The sequence below is a fragment of the Vicugna pacos genome, chromosome 8 (assembly GCF_048564905.1).
Source record: "Vicugna pacos chromosome 8, VicPac4, whole genome shotgun sequence".
NCBI classification, from domain to species: domain Eukaryota; kingdom Metazoa; phylum Chordata; class Mammalia; order Artiodactyla; family Camelidae; genus Vicugna; species Vicugna pacos.
In genome coordinates, this window is record NC_132994.1 from 22,644,973 (window position 1) to 22,651,830 (window position 6,858).

The following is a 6,858-nucleotide window of genomic DNA, read 5'->3' on the forward strand; positions in this document are numbered from 1 at the left end:
TGTAGTAGTTGACATAGGAAGGATGAATAAGGATGTCAATTGAAGCCTACTCAGTGGAAGGAAAAGCTGGCAATGTTTCAGAGATGATGATAGTCCAAACTATATATGGAAGAAGAAAAAGTTCTTCTCGGAATTTTTCAGGACAGAAGCCATTTAACTCACGTGGAAGTGAAGGTCTTTGGGACAGCCAGCTATTTCACAGGACATAAAGATCTTCTCTAGTGGGAGGTAACAGATATAGCCCTCCCAGCTCCTGTCTGAAGATATATGCCGCATAAGTTTAGGAAATGCCTATTATTATATTATTTTTATTGTACCATAAATATTCATAGCGTCATACCACAGAGGAAAATTGTGCCAAAGGAGAGAGAGAATTCCAGCACCAACGAGCTTATGGAGCAATGTAATATGCAGAAGGAACAGAAGGAGAAATGTAATATACTGACTTTTAATTTTTATTTGAGACTGATGCTCACGGCTATCTAAAGCCAGCCTCATTAGCAGAGGAGTGAAATAAATTATATCAGTACAGGAGGGATGCACGCTACAACTTCCAAACTCTAGTTTAGACAGACTTATTTATTGCATAAATATGATGGAAATGTAACTATTACCATTTATAATTATGCTTTGCAGTCAGGTTTTGTTTTCCCTTTGTGAAAATGCACACATGTAATGTGCAAAAGACACTGGATAAGGCCGGTTTAATTATACCCTCAAGAACAAATATCTTTGTACTGTCAAGGGTCTCACACAAGGTGCACACACAGGATGGGCACTTCCTTTTTGATATTCCCTTCTGGGCCTGCCTTGAAACTGAGAACTAAAAGGGGGCAAGGGCAGAAGTTAATACATCAAGGCTGTCTTCCTAAAATGCATCTTGCATCTCAAGCATAGCAAATACATTTCATTTGGACTTGGCTTTCTCAAAAGCCACCTATGCAAATGCTTCAAATTGTGCTGCTTATGCAGTCAATCTTGCAACAAAATCTAAGTTAATTTGTATCTGTATAGTAGAGGCTAAGCACAACTGGAAGGTAGGCCTGTGAAAAGACGTTCATATACGTGTCACATACAAAACAAAGCAGGTCTTCTGTTTTGAGTTGCATCTTTGGGATCCAGTTCTACCAGTAGCTTTGTGTGAACATGAGCATATGGTGTAATTAACTTTCAATTCTAAGAACGTGGGTCCCATTTGATTTCATTTGCAACATCTCTAGGCAAACCACTGGAAGAAGCGGCATTGTCAAAAAATAATATAATAGCTAACATTTATTCTTTCTTGCAGACATGAGATAAACGTTTATATGCAATTTCTTATTTAATTCTCCCCACAGTCTTATGAGGCAGGTACTACTATCTTTTGTCTTTATCATGTACAAAAAGCAGGTTTGGAAGGTTATATAACTTCCCAGAATCCATAAATCTATTAAATGATATTATCAAGACTTAGGCCAAGTTCTCAATGACCTTGGAATCCAAGTTTTTAATCGAGATCTATACATGACCTTGAGAAAGACCTAAATACAGTCTAGGATTCTGCAAGAAATAAATCTAAAATTGATTAGAAAAAAAAAGATGAGGCATGCAACTCAGTTAACTCAGTTTGTTAGAACCTATTATTAAAAAATGTTTCTTATACTTTCCCACACTGGGATGTTATCTTTATCAAGAATCCTGAATCACAGAGTGCAATTCCAACCTGGGAAAGTGCCCTGCAAATACAAGCTGCCACTTTCAAGTGGGATGTAGCATCAGAGTGGGTGGTTCACCATGAAACATCATCTTTTTCAGAATTTCACATTTAGTCTATTGTTATAATCACAGAGGTAATGTCAGTATCTCAACTTTATAACTGAATATCTCAACCACAGCTTGTTATAAAAAAATTCTTAGCGTAAAGAAATACCCCATAAAAGTTTCAAGTAAAATATAGAATCCATGTTTAGGCATGTCTTTGAGTACAGAGCAGTCATACATAGGAATTTGATACATATTATCAGAAATAATAGTTTTTGATTTTGCAAAATGACTTACCCAATAAAATGTTTAAATAATCTAAATAATAAATGCAGGTGAAAGCTGAAAAATTATATTTTTTGAATTGTGCTCAAATATCTCAAATATTTTCCTGTAAAAATAAAATCAACTCTGATTAAAATTTTAATGGAATAAATTAATTACCATTTCATATGAAAGTTAAAAGATGAAAGTATTAAAAATAACTATAACTATAATAATTTTTAATGGATACACAAGATAAAAGATGTGCATTTTAACATCAAAATTATAAAATGAATATGTGCTTGTGGGGGATAGTAAAAAAATGTAAAGCTTTATTATGCATTCAAAGTTAAATTGTTACCAGCTTAAAGTAGACTGTTATAAATATGGGATGTTTTATGTAAGCCTTATGGTAACTACAAAGCATAAACCTATGTAAATACAAAAAAGATAAAGAGAAGGGAATCTAATCATATCTCTATAGAAAATCAGCATATCACAAAAAAAGAGTCAGAGAAGAAGAAAGAAACGAGTTACAAAACAATAACAAAACAGCTAGTAAAATGGCAATAGTAAGTCTGTACCTATCAATAATTACTTTAAATGTAAATGGACTAGATTCTACAATCAAAAGGTGTAGAGTGGCTGAATGGATTAAAAAACTCAATGTTCAACAATATGCTAACTACAAGAGACCTCAGCTTTAAGGACACACACAGACTGATAGTGAAGGGATGGAAAAAGATATTCCATCCAAATGGAACCAAAAAGAGAGCAGGGGTTGCTATACTTATATGAGGTAAAATAGGTTTAAGAAAAAGACTATAATAAGAGACAAAGGAGATAATTATATAATAATAAAGGAGTCAATCCAACAAAAGTATATACCATTTGTAAATATCCATGTACCCAACTTGGATTCCCTAAAGATATAAAACAAATATTAACATATCTGAAGAGAGAAATAGACAGCAATACAGTAAGAGTAGAGGACTTTGATACCCCACTTTCAATAATTGATAGAGCATCCAGACACAAAATCAACAAGGAAACATTGGACTTAAACTACATATTAGAAGAGATGGACTTGACATATATATAACTTTTCAATCAAAACAACAGAATAAGCATTCTTCTCAAGTGCACATGGAACATTCTCCAGAATATGTTGAACCTGAAAGGGGTTGCAGTGCCTGTGTCCAAGTGGGGTCAGGGGGAATTGCCCTGGACCATGGAGGAGTGGGACAACAGACCAACATGAACAATTGGCACTGGACAGAGCAGCATGCTACCAGCTGGTCCAAGGGGAAGTTCCATGAGCTACTGGCAGGCGTTGTTATGGATAATGAGGCTACATGCTGCAAGATCAGAGAGCTGAAGCAGGTGGAAGGTGAGGATTTCTGCAGCAGCTGCAAAGGAAAGCAGATTTTATTTTATGAGTAGAACATCAAATTGGACTGGAAAGTTATAATTAAAGAATCTGGGTCAAAGCACAAGGGATTGATTGAAATATTCAATCTATCCAAAAAAAATGAAGTAGATGACACCCAGGCAAATGTGAGTAAAAAGCAAGGAGATGAGAATACATTGAAGGATCAGATGAAAACTGCAGGCACTGCCAAGGTCAGGGAGGCTCTTGGAGATTACCTAAGGCACTTAAGAAGGAATTTAAATTGAGAATAATTTTACCAACAAAGCTACGGCAATCCAGGAATTGCCACTTGTTAAAAGAAGACTGAGTGATAGACATTTCTCCAAAGAAGACATGCAGATGGCCAACATGCACGTGAAAAGATGCTTAATATTGCTAATTATTAGAGAAATAAAAATCAAAACTACAATGAGGTATCACCTCACACCGGTCAGAATGTCCATCATTAAAAAGTCTGCAAATAATAAATGCTGGAGAGGGTGAAGAGAGAAAGGAGCCCTTCTACAGTGTTTGTGGGAATGTAAATTGGTGCAGCCACTATGAAGTACACTATGGAGGCTCCTTAAAAAATTAAAAATAAAGTTACTATATGATCCTGCAAACCCACTCCTGGGCATATATCCAAAGAAAACTCTAATTCAGAAAGATACATGCACCCCAATTTTCACAGCAGCACTATTTACAATAGCCAAGACATGGAAGTGACCTAAATGTCCATCAACAGATGACTGGATAAAGAAGATGTGGTATACATACACAATGGGATATTACTCAGCCATAAAAAAGAACGAAGTAATGCCATTTACAGCAACATGGATAGGTGGATGGGCCTAGAGATTATCATATTAAGTGAAGTAAGTCAGACAGAGAAAGACAAATATATGATATCACTTATATGTGGAATCTAAAAAAAAAGATACAAATGAACTTATTTACAAACAGAAATGGACCCAAAGACATAGAAAACAAACTGATGGTTACCAAAAGGGAAAGTGTAGGTGGGGGATAAATTAGGAGTTTGGAATTAGCATATATACACTACTATATATACAATAGATAAACAACAAGGACCTAATGTATAGCATGGGGAACTATATTCAATATCTTGTAATAGCCTATAATGGAATAGAATCTGAAAAGGAATCTATATATATTTTCTGAAAAATAATTTATATATTCTATATATTCTATATATTCTCTCTCTCTATATATATATATATATAACTGGATCAATTTTCTATATACCTGAAACTAACACAACATTGTAAATCAACTATACTTCAATAAAGAAATGAGACTGAGTGAGAACACCTTGCAGAGCTCATGTCTCGTGGCATTGGGTGTAAGGATTCCCGCTGGGGCACTGCAAATGATAGAACTATTAGATGCATTTGTAGAGCAGCTGTATAGTATCTTCACCGTGAAAAGTTTGGTGCACAAATTTTATAAATTTTCTACTGTACTAGAAGCTGAAAAAGGAGGGAAATCTCAAATTTTTATGGGAAAATCATTGGTAAACATATAGAATTGTTAACAAATAAAAAGATCATCATGGAGTGGAGATGTAGGAACTGACGAGGACAAAATGCAGGAATTGCACTGAATTTTGTACCCCCCTGCAGGATAAATGGAATTACAATTGGAATGTAGAGGACTTCCTGTTTGTAAAAGAGAGAACATGAGATTCTGTTGGCAGAAGCAGCATTTTGAAGAAATGAAAGGCTTACTGTAGTTGACTGCGCTAAATGATTGAATTAGTTAGAAGATTTTATAAGAGCATTATTTTTTGTAAGCAAAAAGTGTCAAGTCTACATCTTCCCTATTATTACTTCTAAAAAAGAAGACAAAACCCCTTAATTCATATTGGATGAAATCCATGAATTGATACAGAATTTAAAGCACGGTTTGAATCTTTGCTAATACTAGAATGAATTGAGTTAAAAGCAGCAAGCAACCTGAAATTGGGTATTAACCTTACCTCCCATAGATTTCTCCTCTGGGAATAGATTGAATCCCCGAGTAGAGATAGTTGAAGCTTCCAAAGCTAAAGCCTATCCTAGAAAACTTAGTTTCAGCGGAAGTTTTAGTTCAGGAAGACAGAAAAGAAATGGCACGTTGATACCACTTCTTTAAAGACAAAACCCAAATAACAACAACAAAAATTCTGTTTCTTCCTTTTAAACATATTTATTGTTTTTCTTTACGTTTTTATTTTGGTACATAAGTTGTACCTGACTGTTCATTAACTTGACTCGAAAAGAGCAACAACCTTACTATCTGTCTAAATTGTTCGGCTAAAAAGTCAAAAATAAAATTAACCACATTGTTTACTGTGCTGTTAATACTTTGGAATTACAGTAGTCATTTTTGTTTACATTTTGAAATTAAACCCAGAAAGGAAATAGCCCATTCATCATAGGAAACCTTCAAAAGTTCAAACTACAATCTCTTAATAACCCTTTCCTCCTCCCTCTTCTGTGAATACTGGGTAGGTATCAATAACACATGAGCTTCAAAAAGGAAAGTGTTCAAAAACTGTATAATGGACTGGGCTGCAAAACAAAAGACCCCGGTTATGCTCCCAGATTTACTGTTAGTACCAGTATTGTTCTTGTTTGTAAGATAACAGTGATCTTTAATAAACCTCATTCTCACCTTCATGCAGTATAAAGGAACAATAAAAATAACAATGAAATAAAGCCCACGGCTGTTCTTCAGTGTTCTAGCATGGCCATGCAATCTCAGGCTGTGCAGAAACTGATCTGGTGCTCACTAGAGGGTTGGAAGTAATCACAGAAAGGGCCAGGCTTAGACCTAACTTGGAAGCTCTGCAGTGAAATGAGCAGAGATTTCCCTAAATGTGGGGATCAGTTCAGAATGTTCTCTGAGGTAAACTGTCAAGTCTCCTAGGAGTTCCTAAACTCGGTTATGTTTGTCTGTGACTTTTCTTTAGCTGTAGGCTTTCTGTTGAGTCTATCAAGTTGAAGAAATTATCCTCTGTTCCTAGTCTGCTGAGAGTTTTTATCATGAATGGGTGTTGGATTTTGCCAAATGCCTTTCTGCATCTATTGATATAATCATGTGATTTTTCTTTTTCAGTTTATTGATGTAATGGAATATATTAGTTGATTTTTGATTGTTGAACCAATCTTGCAATCTGGGATAAATTTCACTTGGTCATGGTGTGTAATGCATTTTATACATTGTTGGATTCAATTTGATAATATTTTGTTGAGGATTTTTTACATCAATGTCCATAAGAGATAACGGTCTTAGTTTACTTTTCTTGTATTGTCTTTGTCTGGTTTTGATATTAGGGTCATTCTAGACTTTTAAATTAGTTAGATTTTATTCCTTACACTTCTAGCCTCTGAAAAAGGATTTTGTAGTATTGGTAAAAATTCTTAAATGTTTGGTAGAAT

The 6,858-nt window shown here is 34.8% G+C and overlaps 1 pseudogene; it reads left to right on the plus strand.

The window, feature by feature from the left end:
* The first annotated feature begins 3,169 nt into the window (after positions 1-3,169).
* On the plus strand, positions 3,170-4,970 carry LOC102525992 (activator of 90 kDa heat shock protein ATPase homolog 2-like; annotated as a pseudogene).
* The last annotated feature ends 1,888 nt before the right edge of the window (positions 4,971-6,858 follow it).